Here is a 23,149-nt window from a genome sequence, read left to right on the forward strand (position 1 = left end):
TGTGCAGCTCACAACTCCTTCTTGGTGTTGTGATTTCTTTCCGTCATTATATTAGTACTATTGTTGAACACGTACATGCCTCACAAAATTCATTATTTTTTGTCTATACTTTTCTCATTACATCGGCGTACATGCCACGCAGTTTATTCATTCTATTCATTATAATTTCCTGAAAATCATTATCACATGACTTCGGTCTACTTAATGTTTATTAGCAAGTATTTCGAATCTCCCTCTCCATAAATATGTGTACTGACAAATACACGATCTTAGCTTCTAAAATAATTAGCTTGTACCTATGTAATCCAATGCCTAATCTTGTATCTGTGCAGTCCACTATCTTGTACAGTGTCAAAGGCGATACTTACTTCTTCTCATGGCGTCCGGTGACGAGAAGTAGTGAGCGCTTAATTTTGCCTTTCCACACTATGTGGTCAGAAGTATCTGGTCTCTCCTTTGTAATGGAGAGCCGGCCGAAGTGGCCGTGCGGTTAAAGGCGCTGCAGTCTGGAACCGCAAGACCGCTACGGTCGCAGGTTCGAATCCTGCCTCGGGCATGGATGTTTGTGATGTCCTTAGGTTAGTTAGGTTTAACTAGTTCTAAGTTCTAGGGGACTAATGACCTCAGCAGTTGAGTCCCATAGTGCTCAGAGCCATTTTTTGTAATGGAGAACTGACCGCTAGATCTAACGAGAGACGTGTCCGCTGATGTAAAAGGAGGTGGAGGGTACTGTATTGTCAGTAGAGAAGCAGTAATAGCAGAATAGGTAGGTCACTTTGAACGCGAATTAGTCATTGGAAGTCACCTGAGTAACAAATGCATTAGAGACATTTCCACCCTTCTAAACCTGCTCAAGTTGACTGTTGATGAGGTAACTGTTGAGTGGAAATGTGAGGAACAGCCACAGCTAAGCTAAGGCTAAGATAGACTACATGCACTGGCAGCCAGGTACCATCGAGCATTGTGGGGAGTGGTTGCAAACATCGCATGAAATCAGAGGAAGGAATCACCGGTGAGTTCCAAAGTGCTACCTACCAGCAGTCCAGCTAGCACATTGACTGTAGATCGGGAGTTAAAAAGAACAGTGTACAATGGTAGAGCAGTTTCGCATAACCCACACATTTGTATAGTCAATGCTGAACGATGCTTGAGGTGGTGTACAGAGTGCCAGCACTGGACAGTGGAGTCTGGAAACGAGTGAGTAATGAACCACTCGAATACCTGTGGCAATCCCATGGAAGGGACTGGGGTGGGCGAATGCCTGGGTAATACGAGGGCTATTCGAAAAGTAAGGAACGATCGGTCGCGAAATGGAAACCACTGTCAAAATCCGACGAGGCTTTTCACAGTCGTTTTGGGCCGTGTCTCTAGTATGCCCATCGATTGCATCAAGACGCTGTTTTCAGTTGTGAGCGCACTGAGAGCGAGTAAATGTGGCTAGAACAACAATGTCTCCTGCCAAGTAAGAGGGCCCGCTCAGAGGCTTCGCCTTAATGAATGCAGCCCACCTAACACAACTGTCACGCACTTCCTTCTTCACGACAACTCTCAGCCGCACTCTGCAGGGGCAGTCAAGATGCTCCTGCAGCCTTTTCGATGGGAAATGTTCGATCACCCACAACACAGCCCTAACTGTCGCGTCATCTCTGTTCACATGAAACACTCTACATATCAGCATAGAGAATTATCGGGAAGCACAGGCTATGACGATGGTGTTGGAAATTTGTTATAACGCTCCGAAAAATGTGTAAGTCGGAGCGGCGACTATGTAGAGAAGTAACTGGAAGGTGTCGCTAAATGTGCAAAGAAATACGTTTTGATTTTCACTGTGGTTTCCATTTCGCGACCGATCGTTCCTTACTTTCCGAACAACCCTCTTATTACCTGCATTCATTTGTAGCAACGAAGTTGGTGTTACAGTATCAGGGCGCTTTTAGTAATGTGGTGTGGTCTCCTTACTGAATTCAGAAAATGCTAAGAGTGAAAGGATGTGACCACATTTTGCAGCGTAAGCATTGCGTGCAGTAGAGGAACAGTTTGGAGAAGATGGATCAACATGACAATGCACACTGTCTCAAAGTAGAATCTCTGAGGCAATGGTTTATGGACAGTAATATTTCTGTAATGATCTACTCTGCCCAGAGCCCCGTCCTAAACACAATGGAACAGCTTTGGAATAAGTTACAGAGTTAACTTCGCTCCAAGTCCTAGTTTTGAACATCACTATCTTCCCTGGTGTCGGTTCTTGGTGAAGAATTGTCTGTCATTTCTCCACAGACATTCAGACATATCATTAAAACAGCCTACAGGAGGGTTTATACCGACATAGCGGCGAACTGTGGACACACTCCACATTAAGGTCCACTAATAGGTGTCCCAATACTTCTAATCAAGCAGTGTGTGCCTTGTAATCCTTAATCACGTTTTGATTTTCATCAAAAAATGTAGTGCTTTGAGAAGATTCAAATTTAAGTACGTGAATCCACTGTTTTGCACTGTAGTCTGTTTTCTGTTTCTTTTTACTCAGTGCCAAGATGCCGAAATCACTATTACAGGGGCTATGTGGTTGTCCACTTGTTGGATTCATGTAACATATTGTTTTGCGTAACATATTGATTCAAGCCGAACTCTCTGTATCGATAATAGAAGAACATTACATCTGTATTGTTTATATTATGCACAGAGAAGGCATTTAAGAATATAAACAGTTTGTAAATGTTAAGGAAGATGTGTTTGATAATCAAGTATGCCAATAATGAGACTATTTGCGTGTAACATCAATACAGGGATAGAAGAAAGTACGGCTATCAGGTACATGATGAACACCAAACACATGTAACCATAACTGTTGCCCAGATACGTTTCAGTTCCTGGGATGCAAGGGTGGATTGAATGCATTGTAAATAACCATAACATGCGTACATTTATGCACAAAATCACATAAATATACAGTTACAAAATATGCACTGCAGTACGAGAGATATTCCAAAAACACGTCAGTCAGTAACTCAGAATGAGTGAACCAATACAGAACAGGAGCTCTGTTCAAACAGATGTACCTGGTTAGCAATTTCTAATATCAACAGTAATGAGGATATCTTGATATATTTTTTCCTTTATTGCATTTCGATTTATTGCATTCGATTTCGCTGGCAGCAGTGTAATATGCTGCTCTGCAGCCTACAGAAAAGTTAAAAAACGTAATCAGAATAAAAACAAACAAGAAAAAGCCGATAAAACGGTGACATTGTAAAAACACTGTAAAATGGCGGATAGTTGCGGAATTTAAAAATATAAAAACACTGCAGTGACGATGCAGATGAAGACACACAATAATTCGACTGACACAAAAAAACTAGGCAACAGTCTGGTTTCTGTTCGCACGAGATAAAAAACGCAACTACCGACAGTATGGTGGCTGTTCACAACAATGAACACTCACTTAAAACAACACTATACAGGTGACAAGGCGGCAGATGGGTGGGTGGTGGGGGGGGAGGGATGACCCGGTCCGATGATGGGGGGAGGAGAGGAAAAGAAAAAAAGGGGAGCCGATGGACGGAGGGGACATAGAAAAGGGGGCGGGGGCAGGGCGGACGCGAGAAGTAGTGGGAAAGGCAGTGTATGGGAGAGGAAAAGACTCGGGGAGAGAAGGGAGGCAGAGTGAGGGTAGGTGGGGAAAACACAGGATGGAAGGGGAGGAAGAGGGAGCTCGGAAAAAGGACAGAGGAAGGGAGGGGGAGGTGAGGATCATAGTTGATAGGAGGGATAAATAGAGGGAGAGAGGGCATCATCTGGTAGGGGAAGTCGACGAAAGCCACTTTGGGAAAGGAAATGTGTGGAGATGAAGGGTAGGGGGGGTCACATCGTTGATGGCGCGGCAGAGGGTGGGGGTTGAGAGGAGCAACCAGGGGATGAGGGGGATCAAAGTGGCGGGAGGTGTAGAGGAAGATATCTTGATAGTGGTTATAAGGGTTTTATGTTTCAACTCACTGTTACTTACGGCTATGCTTGCATGTCACTAGTTTTGTTTAGATGAGTGATGGTGGGTAAGCTGCTGTAAGTGCAATAACGTCAGCTTCCCCCACATGTCTGCCTGTTCCAGTAAGCTTAGCTCGTGATGTGCAGCCCCCATCCAATTACCTTAACGCACGACGACTTGGCAAACATAAAGCGTTGCTGCTGAGCGGTGTGAGGCATAGACCTTATGAGATCATTACAGCAATGAATAGACGTGCAGTATGAGTCACACAACGACATGTGGCGTCTGGTGCCATGTGTATGTAGTTTCTCTGCACTGTGGTAGAGGTCACTAGCTGACGGACACTGTATGAGCTGCAGTCAAATTACTGTCATTTTTATTTGCAGTTCTCTTCGTTTCATTTTCTAATTGTTTATTAATTAGTATTATAATTGTCATTAGTTACGAGAGTGAATAAAGATGTGAAGTAATGTTTTATGTAAAGCTTTTATATTATACATTGAAGTAACTGGTCTCGTGAGGAATGTTAGAGAACGACGAGTCATTCGTACCGGGTAATTTATTATAAAATATTTCGTCAGTTAATGGTACTGGGGAAATGGAATATTGATTTCGGGAAAGCAGTTTTGTTAACAGGGAGTTAATTTTATATTTGCTGATCTTCAAACTTTATTTACGTCAATTTACTGTTCCTTTTCAGTGACAAATTTTCACTCGTTCCTGTATAAACGCATGGCATTGAGCGGGTTTGATGCTGCTTTCCGATTGGATGTGATGTTTCTCTGCCAATCAGTATTTAGCATATTCGAGGATATTCCAGCGTATTTTGGGAACAAGAAACTCCTTTTGTGTGGGGAAATGGGCAGAACCGGGCCTTGGATGTCATAGTGATCAGATATATTGATAAGTGCTCCGATGGAAACAACTAATATTGTAATATTTCGGTACGAAAGTGTTTCAAAAGTGCCGTATAGTGCGGAAGAGAGTCTGATTTAATGTACGGAGTGAAAATCAGAACTTTTGGTGACATTTTAAATAACTAAATTCTGCATGGCGTGTTGCTTACTCGCGAACGTGAACATTTTGTTACATGAGAACGATTATTGCAACATTTGAGTGAACTGTTCAGAAAGAAACAATCCGTTTGTGCACTTTCGGTGAAGCATAATTAATAAGTACCATAAATAGGCCACCTTTTTGAATGATGTGTGCATGTGGACTTTTCAGACTTAGACTGGTGTATGCAAGCTTACCGTAATAGATTTAACTACACACATAAAAAAGCTTTGCATCACCTTGGTTCCGAGTGTTCCGGAACTTGCACAGAAAATGGGAATAGAGATCAACATAAACATCATTTCCGCCCTTTTTATTGCTCATCAAATCCACACATTGCATGTTGTACCACCATACAGCGAGATCTTCAGAGGAAGTGGTCCAGATTGATGTACACACCGGTACCTCTAATTCCCAGTAGCACGTCCTCTTGCATTGATGATGAACTTGTAGATAGTATGCCAGGCATGCCTGTATTCGTCGTGGCATACTATCCACAAGTTCATCAAGGCACTGTTGTCCAGAGTGTCATCCTGAACGGCGATTCGTAGTATATCCCTCAGAGCGTTTGGTGAGTCACGTTGTCCATAAACAGCCGTTTTCAGTCCATCCCAGGCATGTTCGATAGGGTTCATGTCTAGAGAACATGCTGGCCACTCTAGTCGAGCGATATCGTTATCCTGAAGGAAGTCATTCACAGGATGTGCACAATGGAGGCGCGAATTGTCGTCCATGAAGAAGAATGCCTCACCAATATGGTGCCGGTATGGTTGGACTATCGGTCGGAGGATGGCATTCGTACAGCCGTTACTGCGCCTTCCATGACCACCAGCGGCGTACATAGGCCCCACATAATGCCACCCCAAAACAGCAGGGTACCTCCACCTCGGTGCATATGCTGGACAGTGTGTCTAAGGCGTTCAGCCTGACCGGGCTGCCTCCAAACACGTATCCGACGATTGTCTAGTTGAAGGCATATGCGACACTCATCGGTGAAGGGAACGGGTTGCCAATCCTGAGCCGTCCATTCGGCATGTTGTTGGGCTCATCTGTACCGCGCTGCAAGGTGTCGTGGTTGCAAAGATGGACCTCGCCATGGACGTCGGGAGTGAAGTTGCGCATCATGCAGCCTATTTCGCACAGTTTGAGTCGTACCACGACGTCCTGTGACTGCACGAAAAGCATTATTCAACATAGCAGCGTAGCTGTGAGGTTTCTTCTGAGCTATAATCCGTAGGTAGCGGTCACCCCTTGGACGCCCTGAGCGAGACATGTCATCGACAGTTCCAGTCTCTCTGTATCTCCTCCCTGTCCAAACAACATCGCTTTGGTTCACTCCGAGACGCCTGGACACTTCCCTTGTTGAGAGCCCTTCATGGCACAAAGTAACAATACGGACGTGATTGAACCGCGCTGTTGACCGACTAGGTACAGTTGAACTGCAGACAACACGAGTCGTGTACCTCCTTTCTGGTGGAATGACTGGAACTGATCGGCTGTCGGACCCCCTTCGTCCAATAGGCGCTGCTCATGCATGGTTGTTTACATCTTTGGGCGGGTTTACAGACGTCTCTGAACAGTCGAAGGGACTGTGTCTGTGATACAATGTCCACAGTCAACGTCTATCTTCACGAGTTCTGGGAACCGGGGTGATCCAAAACTTTCATTGATGTGTGTATTATTAACCTTCCACCGACAAAACATATTTTAGTGCGAGTTGTGGTTACGAAGTGTACAGCTCATTTTTAAAGCATTTTCCAGCTGTGAATTCATTTCATTAACTTAAAAGTGACTTGCGTGTGAGAAGAGATTCACTAGGGGTGAGTGCAACTTTACACGCAGCACCAATGCACCGCGCCGACGTAGGTTCTTGCGGGTGGGCATAGCTACACCGTTATACTGAAGTAGCTGTACCATATAAAAAGTGTACAGTATGTAATCAAATTAATAATTTTTATTGTGGTTTATGTGACTGATGTAAATAAAAGTGTTCCTTTCCCTACTTCACACTTATAGATATCGACTTGTCCTTTCTTTTTACTGATATAAGGTACCCTGTGTTCTTAATCAGGGTTCCAGCCATCTCCATACCAAATCTCATCGGAACTATTTCAGAGGTTTAGTTATGAAAGCGTATCACGGATGAATTACCCGAATGAAACGGAAATCGGTAAATTTGACTTACAAGTACACACAGAGAAATGAAAAATTTGATGATTTGTTCAAGAGAATGTGCTCAACGTATTGAGGGAGTCAATAAGACGTTGGTCCACCTCTGGCAGCTATGCAAGCACTTATTCGGCTTGGTATTGATTGACAGAGTTGTTGGACATCCTGTTGAGAGGTATCGTGCCAGACTCCGTGCAACTGCTGGGTTGGATCTTCAAAATACCTGGCTGGTTGGAGGGCCCTGCCCATAATGGTCCAAACTTCTCAACTGTGGGAGATTCTGCAATATTACTGGCTAAAGTAGGGTTTGGCAAGCAGTAAGATAAGCTGTAGAAATTCTCGCCGTGTACAGGCGGGCATTATCTTGCATAAATTTAAGCCGAAGATGACCTACATTAAGAGCAACAAAACGAGGCGCAGAGTATCGTAGATGTACAGCTGTGTTGTAATGATGCTGCAGATGACAACTAAAGAGTGCCTTCTATGAAATGAAATGGCACTCCTGGTTGTCGGAACAGTATTGTATCTTGTGCTACTACATTTCAGCGGAACACGAACTGGTTCATCCGATGTTCACCCTTTACAAGTCGTAGAGCAGGAGTAGGTTTTGTATGGTGTATCACAGCCAAGTTACATAGTTCGATGAAACATGGACCATAAACGGAAGGAACTGCTACAGAGAGTAGAGAAGGTAACTGAAAGAAATACTTAATGAGACGAACAGAAACAACACTTTTTTTCAGCTGAAGCCACCAGCGATTGATGGGGGCGTGGGACCACCAAGGACGACAATGCAAGCTCTGCAGAGTGCTCGCACACTGGTTACAAGCTCGCCGAGAGGTCTTGTAGTAGGGCGTTCCTCCAGCAGTGCGGTTGAAAACTGTTGGATGGTAGTTGATGCACATGGATGCGCAATAATACGTCCCTCCGGCGCGTCGTACACGTGCCCGATGGGATTTAAGTCAGGGGGATGGGTGGTTCGGTACATTTGCCGAATATCTTCTCTCATTCCAACAGCTCCCGCATTTCCGCACTTAGATACTTTCGAGTATTCTCATCCATAAAAATGAAATCAGGTGTGATTAACCTCTGGAAAGACTCTCGTCTGGAAAGAGTACATTGTCAAAATAACGCTCATTGACGGGTGCATTGTATTTTAAGTCATGGAGCTCAGCATGCCTCCCAATACGATAAAGCTTGGACCTCCAAAGTCTTCCTGTTCCACAATGTTCCTGGGTACATTACGTGTCCTCGCCTCTTCCATATGAGCGTACGACTAGCTTTGTCGAACTTGATCTGGATGAGTATAGTCTCGGCAATTTGTTACCATTTTTTTTACTAAAAGCTAGTTTTTTACATATCTGAATGTTTTTGACATTATATCTCCTGAAAATTGTGTCGTCGAATGATACAATTTCACAAATACATTCAGTATTATATGTGAATACTGTCTGCAAAATGTGTTGCCGATAGAGTTTGAAGAAGTAAGGTATCGAAACGTCATTCTTGATGCTGAAGTTATACTACATGCACGACGAAGATGTGGTAAGCGATATATCTTTTTGCTTTCATTATTTTAGGGGAGTGTCATCGAAAAGTCCACCCCGATAGCTGAGTGGTAAGCGCGGCGGTCTGTGATGCCAAGGGCCTCGGGTTCGATTCCCAGCTGGGTCGGAGATTTTCTCCACCCAGGAAATGGGTGTTGTGTTGTCCTCATTTTCATTTCATCATCATCATCAGTGGAAGGCAACGGGAAACCACCACTGGAATCACTTCCCTAGACGCTCATGCGGTGGGCCTCTCTAACGAGGCTTGCCCCATGACAAGACCTGCCGTAAGGCAGAATACAAGGTTTTGTTCTTTTTTTTTTTTTCATCGAAAAGGTTTGAAGTTACGTGTAAAGTTTGTTGGAGGTCGCTAAGTGACCTCATTTCGACTACCGGACGAATTTATTCTGGGTTATATGTGCACCGTGGATTATGCTGCTTTATCACATAAACACTCTCACTCCGTCTTCAGGCCACGAGTGGCCTACCGGGACCATCCTACCGCCGTGTCATCCTCAGCGGAGCATGCGGATAGGAGGGGCGTGGGGTCAGCACACCGCTCTCCCGGTCGTTATGATGGTATTCTTGACCGAAGCCGCTACTATTCGGTCGAGTAGCTCCGCAATTGGCATCACGAGGCTGAGTACACCCCGAAAAATGGCAACAGCACATGGCGGCCTGGATGGTCACCCATCCAAGTGCCGACCACGCCAGACAGCGCTTATCTTCTGTGATCTCACGGGAACTCGAGTATCCGCTGCGGCAAGGCCGTTGCCTTAACACATACACACAGTTCTTAAATTTAATAGTTGAGTTATTGTGTTAAACTTTTACTGTAAGATTATACCTCTTAACGAGTAGATTAAGACAGCATTTTAAATTTTCCAATTCGGTCAATAATTATATGAAGTACTGAAAAAATTTTGGAATTTGGGCTGTGAGTTACTGTAGATACATACCGTATTTCCTGCAGACGACATTTTTACAGCAAAATACCGTTACCGACTGCAAGGGAGACCATCAGAAGAACTGCTACACGGAGCACGTAAGAGACGGTCTAAATGCTTACTCATGAGATTGATTGAAGGACTGATTTACGTCACTTTGCCTCGCACAGTGACATGATTTTGCCCGGTGTATCCGTACGGCGCTGAGATCACAGCTCACGGGCGAAGCGCCTGTTTCTAATTAACAATGTCAGGGGCAAAGAGTGAGAGGGATGTTGCAGTGTGATAACCCTGTTTCGGTATGCCAGTGTCTTTCCTCTGTGTGGCAGCACGAAAAATGACCTGCGTCGGGGCAGCTTAGTTGGCCCAGTGATTAAGTAATAACTGTCAGGCCAGCTACGGAGTGTCAGCGAGCTGACACTGGGATTAGCGACTCGTCCACTGAGCTGCCCCATCGCTGACACAGTGACAGGTCTCTGGCGCTCTACGTCCAGATGGCATTATATGTCGTCAGGAAGTTCACTCAGTGCTATATCTGAAAGCTACACGGTCACATATCGTGAGACTGCTTCCAGGTTTGTGTGGCACACTAAGGATGCGACTGCTCACCTCTCCTGTATAATGGTGAAAGTATGCTGGGGTAGTTTGCGTCCTGGGAGGATCTCTCTATATTCTACGTCTGCATACACATACGTGTGACATACAAGGCGGAGGGTACTTCATGGTTTCCAGGTATTCGTTTCATTCACGCACGTGGCACGGAGAGAACGCGCGCTGTAGTCCGCCTAGTACGAACGGCGTTAGACAAGGTTGCAATATATTATTTCTCGGTCAATTTCGGTTGAAAAAACGCCGGAATTTCTAGTGGGACATCGTGGAATATTCCTTCTTCAGTCCTTATAGTCTCATCAAGTTCCGATAAGTGGCCGAGCGGTTCTAGGTCTACACCTACATTTATACTCCGCAAGCCACCCAACGATGTGTGGCGGAGGGTACTTTACGTGCCACTGTCATTACCTCCCTTTTCTGTTCTAGTTGCGTATGGTTCGCGGGAAGAACGACTGTCTGAAAGCCTCTGTGAACGCTCGAAGTAGAGGCAAGCAATATATTCGATACCTCATCCAGAAACGCACCCTCTCGAAAACTGGCGAGCAAGCTACACCGCGATGCAGAGCGCCTCTCTTGCAGAGTCTGCCACTTGAGTTTGATAAACATCTCCGTAACGCTATCACGGTTACCAAATAACCCCGTGACGAAACGAGCCGCTCTTCTTTGGATCTTCTCTATCTCCTCCGTCAACCCGATCTGGTACGGATCCCACACTGATGAGCAATACTCAAGTATAGGTCGAACGAGTGTTTTGTAAGCCACCTCCTTTGTTGATGGACTACATTTTCTAAGGACTCTCCCAATGAATCTCAACCTGGTACCCGCCTTACCAACAATTAATTTTATATGATCATTCCACTTCAAATCGTTCCGCACGCATACTCCCAGATATTTTACAGAAGTAACTGCTACCAGTGTTTGTTCCGCTATCATATAATCAAACAATAAAGGATCCTTCTTTCTATGTATTCGCAATACATTAGTCTATGTTAAGGGTCAGTTGCCACTCCCTGCACCAAGTGCCTATCCGCTGCAGATCTTCCTGCATTTCGCTGCAATTTTCTAAAGCTGCAACTTCTCTGTATACTACAGCATCATCCGCGAAAAGCCGCATGGAACTTCCGACACTATCTACTAGGTCATTTATGTATATTGTGAAAAGCAATGGTCCCATAACACTCCCCTGTGGCACGCCAGAGGTTACTTTAACGTCTGTAGACGTCTCTCCATTGATAACAACATGCTGTGTTCTGTTTGCTAAAAACTCTTCAATCCAGCCACACAGCTGGTCTGATATTCCGTAGGCTCTTACTTTGTTTATCAGGCGACAGTGCGGAACTGTATCGAACGCCTTCCGGAAGTCAAGGAAAATAGCATCCACCTGGGAGCCTGTATCTAACATTTTCTGGGTCTCATGAACAAATAAAGCGAATTGGGTCTCACACGATCGCTGTTTCCGGAATCCATGTTGATTCCTACAGAGTAGATTCTGGGTTTCCAAAAACCACATGATACTCGAGCAAAAAACATGTTCTAAAATTCTACAACAGATCGACGTCAGAGATATAGGTCTATAGTTTTGCGCATCTGCTCGACGACCTTTCTTGAAGACTGCGACTACCTGTGCTCTTTTCCAATCATTTGGAACCCTCCGTTCCTCTAGAGACTTGCGGTACACGGCTGTTAGAAGGGGGGCAATTTCTTTCGCGTACTCTGTGTAGAATCGAATTGGTATCCCGTCAGGTCCAGTGGACTTTCCTCTGTTGAGTGATTCCAGTTGCTTTTCTATTCCTTGGACACTTATTTCGATGTCAGCCATTTTTTTGTTTGTGCGAGGATTTAGAGAAGGAACTGCAGTGCCGTCTTCCTCTGTGAAACAGCTTTGGAAAAAGGTGTTTAGTATTTCAGCTTTACGCGTGTCATCCTCTGTTTCAATGCCATCATCATCCCGTAGTGTCTGGATATGCTGTTTCGAGCCACTTACTGATTTAACGTAAGACCAGAACTTCCTAGGATTTTCTGTCAAGTCGGTACATAGAATTTTACTTTCGAATTCACTGAACGCTTCACGCATAGCCCTCCTTACGCTAACTTTGACATCGTTTAGCATCTGTTTGCCTGAGAGGTTTTGGCTGTGTTTAAACTTGGAGTGAAGCTCTCTTTGCTTTCGCAGTAGTTTTCTAACTTTGTTGTTGAACCACGGTGGGTTTTTCCCGTCCCTCACAGTTTTACTCGGCACGTACCTGTCTAAAACGCATTTTACGATTGCCTTGAACTTTTTCCATAAACACTCAACATTGTCAGTGTCGGAACAGAAATTTTCGTTTTGATCTGTTAGGTAGTCTGAAATCTGCCATCTATTACTCTTGCTAAACAGATAAACCTTCCTTCCTTTTTTTATATTCCTATTAACTTCCATATCCAGGGATGTTGCAACGGCCTTACGATCACTGATTCCCTGTTCTGCACTCACAGAGTCGAAAAGTTCGGGTCTGTTTGTTATTAGTAGGTCCAAGATGTTATCTCCACGAGTCGGTTCTCTGTTTAATTGGTTCAAATGGCTCTGAGCACTATGGGACTCAACTGCTGTGGTCATAAGTCCCCTAGAACTTAGAACTACTTAAACCTAACTAACCTAAGGACAGCACACAACACCCTCTCTGTTTAATTGCTCGAGGTAATTTTCGGATAGTGCACTCAGTATAATGTCACTCGATGCTCTGTCCCTACCACCCGTCCTAAACATCTGAGTGTCCCAGTCTATATCTGGTAAATTGAAATCTCCACCTAGGACTATAACATGCACAGAAAATTTATGTGAAATGTATTCCAAATTTTCTCTCAGTTGTTCTGCCACTAATGCTGCTGAGTCGGGAGGTCGGTAAAAGGAGCCAATTATTAACCTAGCTCGGTTGAGTGTTACCTCCACCCATAATAATTCACAAGAACTATCCACTTCTACTTCATTACAGGATAAACTACTACTAACCGCGACAAACACGCCACCACCGGTTGCATGCAATCTATGCTTTCTAAACACCGTCTGTGTCTTTGTAAAAATTTCGGCAGAATTTATCTCTGGTTTCAGCCAGGTTTCTCTACCTATAACGATTTCAGCTTCAGTGCTTTCTATCAGCGCTTGAAGTTCCGGTACTTGAGTCTGGAACCGCGTGACCGCTACGGTCGCAGGTTCGAATCCTGCCTCGAGCATGGATGTGTGTGATGTCCTTAGGTTAGTTAGGTTTAAATAGTTCTAAGTTCTAGGGGACTGATGACCTCAGATGTTAACTCCTATAGTGCTCAGAGTCATTTTTTTAAAATGGTCTCTGTGAAGGATGTACGTTCCAAGCAGAGAGCTGTCATTGGGCTTCTTTGGGTGGAAAACCAGAAAATCTGAGATATTCATAGGCGCTTGAAGAATGTCTACGGAGACCTAGCATTGAACAACATCACGGTGAGTCGTTGGGCGACGCATCTGTCATTTTCGCAACAAGGTCGTGCGCACCTGTCCGATCTCCCAAGTACTGGGCCAGCCGCACACAGCTGTGACTCCTGCAATATTGGAACGTGCGGACACTCTCAAAATACAAAGGAATTTCTCCTTGAGAACACAAGACCTCACCCCAGACGAGTTCACAGAACTTCATTTTCTGTTATTCCTCATACACGCTACGTCCCGGATCTCGCACCTTCAGACTCTCATCTTTTTGGCCCAATAATGGACGCACTACTCGGGGAACGGTACGTGGATGATGGGAAGGTTATTGATGCAAGAGGACGTTGGCTCCGTCGTGTTAGAGTGGTAGCGTGCGGGCATGTAGGCCCTCTTAGTAATACCGTCATAGAAGGCAGATTATGAAACAAAAGAGTAGGGAATACAACCAACCTACTTTCAGAAATAAGAATGTGTTGCATTACTTTCTGAACGACCCTCGTATTTTCAATTCCTATGGAAGTCATACGTGGGAGTTTGTATTATATTCTTAGGTTACTCACTAAAACATGGTTTTTGAAAATTTGTAAGCAGGTCTTTATGACATAATTCGCGTCTGTCTTGGAGCGACTTTCCACCTCACTTCTTCCAGTATCTCCGCGATGCCCATCTGTAGTTCAAACACACTTGTGGGCAATAGTGGTGTCCTCCTTTTTGTACTTTCATTATCCATTGTTAGTCCTATTTCTTACGCGTTCCACTTGCTTGAACAGTATTCTAGAATTGGTCACATAAGTTTTTGTAAGTAATTTCTGTCTAGAGTGACTGCATTTTCCTAGTGTACTACCAACGAACACAAATCTGCCGCTTGCTTTACTACTGAGTCTCTGTGATCTTTCCGCTTAATGTAGCTACAAATAGTCGTACGTATGCAGAACGAGATTTTCTCTCTGCAGCGGAGAGCGCGCTGGTATGAAACTTCCTGGCAGATTAAAAGTGTGTGCCGGACCGGGACTTTAACTCGGCATCTCTGCCTTTCGCGGGCAATTGCTCTGTCTGTTGTAAGTACCTGTTTTTATCAGTTGACCTAATTTAGAACATATATTGTGTTCGAACGTAATAAATTACCTCGAAGAAAACGGTCTATTGGCACACAGTCATCATGGGTTTAGAAAACATCGTTCCTGTGAAACACAACTAGCTCTTTATCCACATGTGCTGAGTGCTAGTGACAAGGGATTTCAGATCGATTCCGTATTTCTGGTTTTCCGGAAGGCTTTTGACACTATACCACACAAGCGGCTCATAGTGAAGTTGCGTGCTTATGGAATATCGCCTCAGTTATGTGACTGGATCTGTGATTTGCTGTCAGAGAGGTAACAGTTCGTTGTAATTGACGGAAAGTCATACAATAAAACAGAAGCGATTTCTGGCGTTCCCCAAGGTAGTGTTATAGGCCCTATGCTGTTCCTTATCTATATAAACGATTTGGGAGGCAATTTGAGCAGCCGTATTCGGTTGTTTGCAGACGACGCTGTCATTTATCGACTAATAAAGTCATCAGAAGATCAAAACAAACTTCAAAACGATTTTGAAGAAATATAGAAATGGTACGAAAAGTGGCAGTTGACCTTAAATAACGAAAAGTATGAGGTCATCCACATGAGTGCTAAAAGGAACGCGTTGAACTTCGGTTACACGATAAATCAGTCTAATCCAAAAGCCGTAAATTCAACTAAATATCTAGGTATTATAATTACAAACAATTTAAATTGGAAGGAAAACATAGAAAATGTAGTGGGGAAGGCAAACCAAAGACTGCGTTGACACTTAGAAAATGTAATAGACCTACTAAGCAGACTGCCTACACTACGCTTGTCCGTCCTCTTTTAGAATACTTTTGCGCGGTGTGGGATCTTTACCAGACAGGACTGACTGAGTACATCGATAAAGTTCAAAGACAGGCAGTACGCTTTGTATTATCGCGAAATGTGGGAGAGAGTGTCACAGAAATAATATGGGATTTGGGATGGACATCATTAAAAGAAAGGCGTTTTTCGTTGCGACGGAATCTTCTCACGAAATTCCAACCACCAACATTCTCCTCCGAATGCAAAAATATTTTGTTGACACCGACTTACATAGGGAAGAACGATCACAAAGATAAAATAATGGAAATCAGCGCTCGTACGGAAAGATATAGGTGTTCATTCTTTCCGCGCGCTATACGAGATGGGAATAATAGAGAATTGTGAAGGTGGTTCGATGAACCCTCTACCAGGCACTTAAATGTGATTTCCAGAGTATTCATGTAGACGTAGATGTAGATGCAGTTGCTATAATTTGATATTTTAAAGATACGATACTGCGCTCTTCATTTATGAAGTGCACAGTTTTACATTTCTAGCCATTTAATGCAAATTACCAATCTTTGAAAAGTTGTCAGCATATGACTGAATATTTCTGCTGCCTTTTACAGACAGTACTTCATTATTTTTAACGACATCATCTACGAAAAGTCTGTGGGCACTATTAACGTTCTTTGCAAGGTCATTAATACACAGCATTAACAGGAAAGGTGCCACTGTATTTCGCTGTACCGCGCCCTAAATCACTTCTACTTCTGTTCGCAGATCTCCTGCTAGGATAACATGCTGCGTCCTGCCTACCAATAAGTTCTCAATATAGCCACAATTTTCGCTTAATACGCCATACGATTGTACTTTCAATAACAAGCATACGTGTGATATTGAGTAAAATGCCTTTCCAAACTCAAGAAGTACTGCAGCTACTTGAGTACCTTGAACCACAGTTGGGTTACGTATGACAGGTGTTGTTGGCATCCATGCTCGTTGGCGTGGCGGAAATCAGTCTGTTCGAGATACCTCATTACGTTCGAGCTAACAATCAGCGCCGGCCGCTGTGGCCGAGCGGTTATAGGCGCTTCAGTCTGGAACCGCGCTGTTGCTACGGTCGCAGGTTCGAATCCTGCCTCGGGCATAGGTGTGTGTGATGTCCTTAGGTTGGTTAGGTTTAAGTAGTTCCAAGTTCTAGGGGACTGATGACCTCAGATGTTAAGTCCCATAGTGCTCAGAGCCATTTGAACCATTTTTTAACTATCAGCAATAATCATATGAAGTACTAAGCCATTAGATAGGCATTCTGGAGTTCAGGCTGTTTAGTACTGTAGATACATACCGCATTTCTTCCGGAATCTAATTTAACAGCACAGTAGCGCTACCGACTGCAAGGGAGACGATCGGAAGAACTGCTACACCGAGTACTTAAAGAAGGTCTAAATGCTTTCTCATGAGATAAATTAAAAGTCTGATTTACCTCACTTTGCCTCACACAGTCATATGAATTAAGGTCCTACAACAGAAGGATGGTAAGAATATTGGACAGCAGTTTGGGTGACTCGCTTCAGCTACCAGTGTTGTAGTCCTGTGGGACCTCTGCTTCCTTACAACAACTACATCTACATCTACATGACTACTCTGCAATTCACATTTAAGTGCTTGGCAGAGGGTTCGTCGAACCACAATCATACTATCTCTCTACCATTCCACTCCCGAACAGCGCGCGGGAAAAACGAACACCTAAACCTTTCTGTTCGAGCTCTGATTTCTCTTATTTTATTTTGATGATCATTCCTACCTATGTAGGTTGGGCTCAACAAAATATTTTCGTATTCGGAAGAGAAAGTTGGTGACTGAAATTTCGTAAATAGATCTCGCCGCGACGAAAAAGGTCTTTGCTGTAATGACTTCCATCCCAATTCGCGTATCATATCTGCCACACTCTCTCCCCTATTACGTGATAATACAAAACGAGCTGCCCTTTTTTGCACCCTTTCGATGTCCTCCGTCAGTCCCACCTGGTAAGGATCCCACACCGCGCAGCAATATTCTAACAGAGCACGAACGAGTGTAGTGTAAGCTGTCTCTTTAGTGGACTTGTTGCATCTTCTAAGTGTCCTGCCAATGAAACGCAACCTTTGGCTCGCCTTCTCCACAATATTATCAATGTGCTCTTTCCAACTGAAGTTGTTCGTAATTTTAACACCCAGTTACTTAGTTGAATTGACAGCCTTGAGAATTGTACTATTTATCGAGTAATCGAATTCCAACGGATTTCTTTTGGACCTCATGTGGATCACCTCACACTTTTCGTTATTTAGCGTCAACTGCCACCTGCCACACCATACAGCAATCTTTTCTGAATCGCTTTGCAACTGATACTGGTCTTCGGATGACCTTACTAGACGGTAAATTACAGCATCATCTGCGAACAACCTAAGAGAACTGCTTAGATTGTCACCCAGGTCATTTATATAGATCAGGAACAGCAGAGGTCCCAGGACGCTTTCCTGGGGAACACCTGATATCACTTCAGTTTTACTCGATGATTTACCTTCTGTTACTACGAACTGCGACCTTCCTGACAGGAAATCACGAATCCAGTCGCACAACTGAGACGATACCCCTTAGGCCCGCAGCTTGATTAGAAGTCGCTTGTGACGAACGGTGTCAAAACCTTTCCGGAAATCTCGTCACAGATTTAAAAAAAATGGTTCAAATGGCTCTAAGCACTATGGGACTTAACTTCTGAGGTCATCAGTTCCCTAGACTTAGAACTACTTAAACTAACCTAAGAACATGACACACATCCATGCCCGAGGCAGGATTCGAACCTGCGACCGTATCAACAGCGCGGTTCCGGACCGAAGCGCCTAGAACTGCTCGGTCACAGCGGCCGGCACAGATTTCTGTTTGAGGAAGTTACAGTATTATTTACTCAGAGGAGAGGCTAACTCAGCCATAAATTAGGTACAGAATACTCTGTAGCTCTCTTCTCCGAAGAGGTAGCCTTGTCAAGTTACTGAGGTATCATATTACAAAAAAAAGGGAAAAAAAGAACATTAGAAAAGACGACGACGACCCAGGAAGGAATTACCCGAATGGGACAGAAATCAGTAGATATGGTGCACACGTACAGGTGGAAAAGTGACTACAATTTCAGAAAAATTTGATGAAAAGAAATTTAATCCCAGTCCATCACTCCTGGTTGCTGCCCTTCGTGGGAAGCCATCCTGGGCTTACATTGTAGCAAGAATACGCCCATCCGAAAGACACGACAAGAGTTGCTACTGCTTCTCTTCGTGCTCGCCAAACCCTAACTCGCCCAGCAACGTCGCAGGATATCTCCCCAAATGAGAACGTTTGGAACATTATGGTCAGGGACCTCCAACCAGCTCGGGATGTTTACGATTTAACGCGGCAGTTGGACAAGATATATCATGACGTCGTTCAGCAGGACATGCAACAACTCTGTCAATCAATGGCAAGCCGAATAACAACTTGGGTCCAGAGGCTGACCAACGCGTTATTATCTTGTTCAATTTGTGAAGGTTTTTTTTCTTGAATAAATCATCCAATTTTTCTGAAAATGTAATCATTTGTTTGTCTGTATATGCATGTCTCATCTACCGATGGTTCTTGTCCTAGAGTGTAATTTACATGGAAAATTTGTAGGAAATCTTCACGGCCTAAAAGTAAACATTGGTTCTTAGAAACAAAGACACTTTTTGCTGATCATCGTCTCCCCAACAACTTTATGAATGTAATGAACAGTGATAAAACAGCTAGCACAAACAACGTGTCTCTCTGACATAAGTTTCAGAATTTACTTCTGGTAGTAAGAAGACATGAACTGTTGAAGCCAAGATCATTCAAAACTGCGACTTATTCAGCAAGGAATGAAGTTTTGTAGGAATATTATTCTCAGTGGCGTTGAGAAACAGCTGAAATAGGAAAAATTAAACAAAAGACAGGATTCGATGAGGTTGCTCTGAGACTGTGTACCGAAATTGCACCTGAGCTACCTCATAATTTAATCATAAAATACCCTACATCTTTGGGGCAAAAACAGCTCTGTGATTGCGATATAAACTCAGGTCACACCTATCTCCAAAAGTGATCCAGAAAACTACCGTCAAATCTCACTGAGGTCCACCCAGTCTAGAATCCTACAACGTGTTCTGAGCTGAAATATAATGAGATACCTCGAACAGAATGTGCGCCTCCACGTTAAATAGAATGCACCTAAGAACATTGTTTCACGTGAAACCCAACTTGTCCTTTTTCCTCTTAACATCCTTAAATATGTGGAGCAAGTCTACCCGTGGATGCAGTATCTCTTGACTTCCGAATAGCCTACGAATCGGTACTTCACCTACGATTATTAACAGTGCGATCACAAAGGGGTGCCAAATAATATGCGTGACTAAATTACAGAATTTATTTTCCCTTGGACCAACTTACAAGCTAGATATACGAATGTTGTGTATGGAAATACGACAAAGGTTAGAATCTAGCGCACCACAAGGGGCAGAAGGCTTAGGTAAACTATTTCCAGTTTCTGTATATTCCCAGATTTACGCGAGCTGGAACAGAGAAATCAACTCTTCATTCTTAAATATTAAAGAGATCTTATACGCTGCAAGAAGCAAATACTGCATTAAATATCTAAATGTTAGAAGAAAGATATGACCTACCTTTTCCTGTACGTGGCTGTGTGATTCTTAGAGGTCAAATATACGCTGTCGGTAAACTGTCTGTACCTACACTGTTCTAAATCATAACATTGGTCGAACTGAACATTTCATTAAAAACACTTTAATGTCTACTTGTGCACTGCGTCGTTTGATACTGAACGTAAGCGAGTAATGGCAGTGTTACGAGCTACGTACAACACACGCTGTCGACTTATTTGACATTGCAATGCAATTTCGTACACACGTAAGTGAAACAAACGATTTACTGATAATGGTTTAGTAACCACACAAATCAAATAACATATATTTCGTCTTAAAAAACTGCTTTATCCTTTTTTAAAGCATAGATTCAAAGGCATATATTCCAAAGAACGATGAGATATAATTAACATGGATGATATGGCAGAGCATGTCACGTATCAACTGCATCTCTGAGTGCTCCCCAAAGGAAGAAATCAAGAGGACTGAAATCGGAGAACCTCGCAAGCATTTGACAACAGAATTTCGTCTTATCCAAGGTCCAGGAAAGTTCTCATTGAGTATTTGCATTGCAACACGGGACGAGTGAGTTGGATAACCATCATGTTGCAGCCACACACATCGTCGAATATCCAGTGGCAGCTGGGAGATGAATCGGCAGAATGTTCGTCAGAAAGTGTGCGCACGAATGTCCATTTGGAATGCCTGAGTTGAAGAAAGGTCCCACAATGTAATTTTCTATGATGCCGCACCATACATTTACGCTCTACTGCCGTTGATATTACACCTGACTCTAAGTCAGTGTGGATTTTCGGGTGCCCAGTAGCGCATGTTATGCAAATTTACATTAGAGTGGTTAGTAAACGTTGCTTCATCGGTAAAGAGCACACTTTGGAAAAACGTAAGATCGTCTCTCAGTTGCTGAAAAGAAAACCGACAAAATTCTGTATAACGTTCGAAATCACGGTCGTCGAGTGCCCGATGTAGTGACAGATGATAGGGAAGGAAATTCTGTCGATGCAGGTTGCGAATGACACTCGTCTGGCTGATTCCACATTCCTTGGAAATATCTCTCCTAGCACCGTGCAGATTCATTAGCGGCGTAGCCAGAACAGCTTCTTTGTGTTCTCTGTCAGTTGTAGTCTTTGTTATTTTCTTCTTTTTGATGTTCAAGCAGCCAGTCCGCACTAGTGTCCTAATAATTCGTGCAGCTGCCTGGCGCGTCGGACATTGGCGATCCGGATGCATAGCCCCATACTGCTGTACTGTTTTTACGGCATTTCTTTTACAGTCATCATACAAAAGTAGTATATCCAATTTCTCCTCATTAGTGTACACGTCTCCGTGCAACAAATGTTGAAGCAGAAATGAGCGACCTGCAGTGGCGATAGGTAAACTAGGCAAGGTGTTGACATTCTGACAGAGCGTAGCACCAGCGCTAAAAATATTAACGAAACAAAGCAAAACCGTGCCCCTCGACGCTCTAACAGTTGCCGAAAACCACGTTTCGATACCTGTAACCGTTCATGAAATATAAAGCGTGTCACGTCTTACACTATGTCATCAAAAGTATCCGAACACCTGACTGAAAATGACTTACAAGCTCGTGGCACCCACCATCGATAATGACAGAATTCAACATGGTATTGGCCCACCCTTAGCCTTGATTACAACTTCCACTCTCGCAGGCATACATTCAATCAAGTGCTGGAAGGTTTCTTGGGAAATGACAGCCCATTCTTCATGGAGTGCTGCATTGAGGAGAGGTATCGATATCGGTCGGTGAGGCCTGGCACGGCGTTCCAAAACATCCCAAAGGTGTTCTATAAGATTCAGGTAAAGACTCTGTGCAGGTCAGTCCATTACAGAGATGTTATTGTCGTGTAACCACTCCGCCACAGGCCGTGCATTATGAACAGGTGCGCCATCGTGCAACGCCATCCCCGAATAGCTCTTCAATAGTGGGAAACAAGAAGGTGCTTAAGACATCAATGTAGGAATGTGATATGATAGTGCCACTCAAAACAACAGGGGTGGAAGCCTCCCCCATCAAAAACACGACCACACCATAACACCACCGCCTCCGAATTTTACTGTAGGCATTTCACACGCCGGCAGATGACGTAAACCGGGCATTCGCCATACCCGTATCCCGCCACATTGTGTACCGTCACTCGTCACTCAACAAAATGTTTTTCCACTGTTCAATCGTCCATTGTTTGCGCTCCTTACATCAAGCGAGGCGTCGTTTAGCATTTACCGGCGTGATGTGTGGCTTTCCTTACACCAAGCGAGGCGTCGTTTAGCATTTACCGGCGTGATGTGTGGCTTATGAGCAGCCGCTCGATCATGAAATCCAAGTTTTCTCACCTCCCGCCTAATTGTCATAGTACTTGCGGTGGATCCTGATGCAGTCTGAAATTCCTTTGTGATGGTCTGGATAGATGTCTGCCTATTATACATTACGACCCTCTTCAGCTGTCAGCGGTCTGCGTCAGTCAACAGACGAGATCGGCCTGTACGCTTTTGTGCTGAACGTGTCCCTTCACTATCACATCGGAAACAGTGGACCTAGCGATGTTCAGGAGTGTGGAAATCTCGCGTACAGACGTATGACACAAGTGACACCCAATCACCTGACCACTTTCGAGGTCCGTGAGTTCCGCGCAGCGCTCCATTCTGCTCTCTGACGATATCTAATGACTATGAGGTCGCTGATATGGAGTACGTTGCAGTAGGTGGCAGCACAATGCATCTAATATGAAAAACGTCTGTTTTTGGGGGTGTTCGGACTCTTTTGATCACATAGAGTATGTGACTCACCCTGGTATAATGAACATTAAGACTACCAGCGTAATAGCATGTTGGTTT

The sequence above is a fragment of the Schistocerca nitens genome, chromosome 9, assembly GCF_023898315.1.
Source record: "Schistocerca nitens isolate TAMUIC-IGC-003100 chromosome 9, iqSchNite1.1, whole genome shotgun sequence".
NCBI lineage: Eukaryota > Metazoa > Arthropoda > Insecta > Orthoptera > Acrididae > Schistocerca > Schistocerca nitens.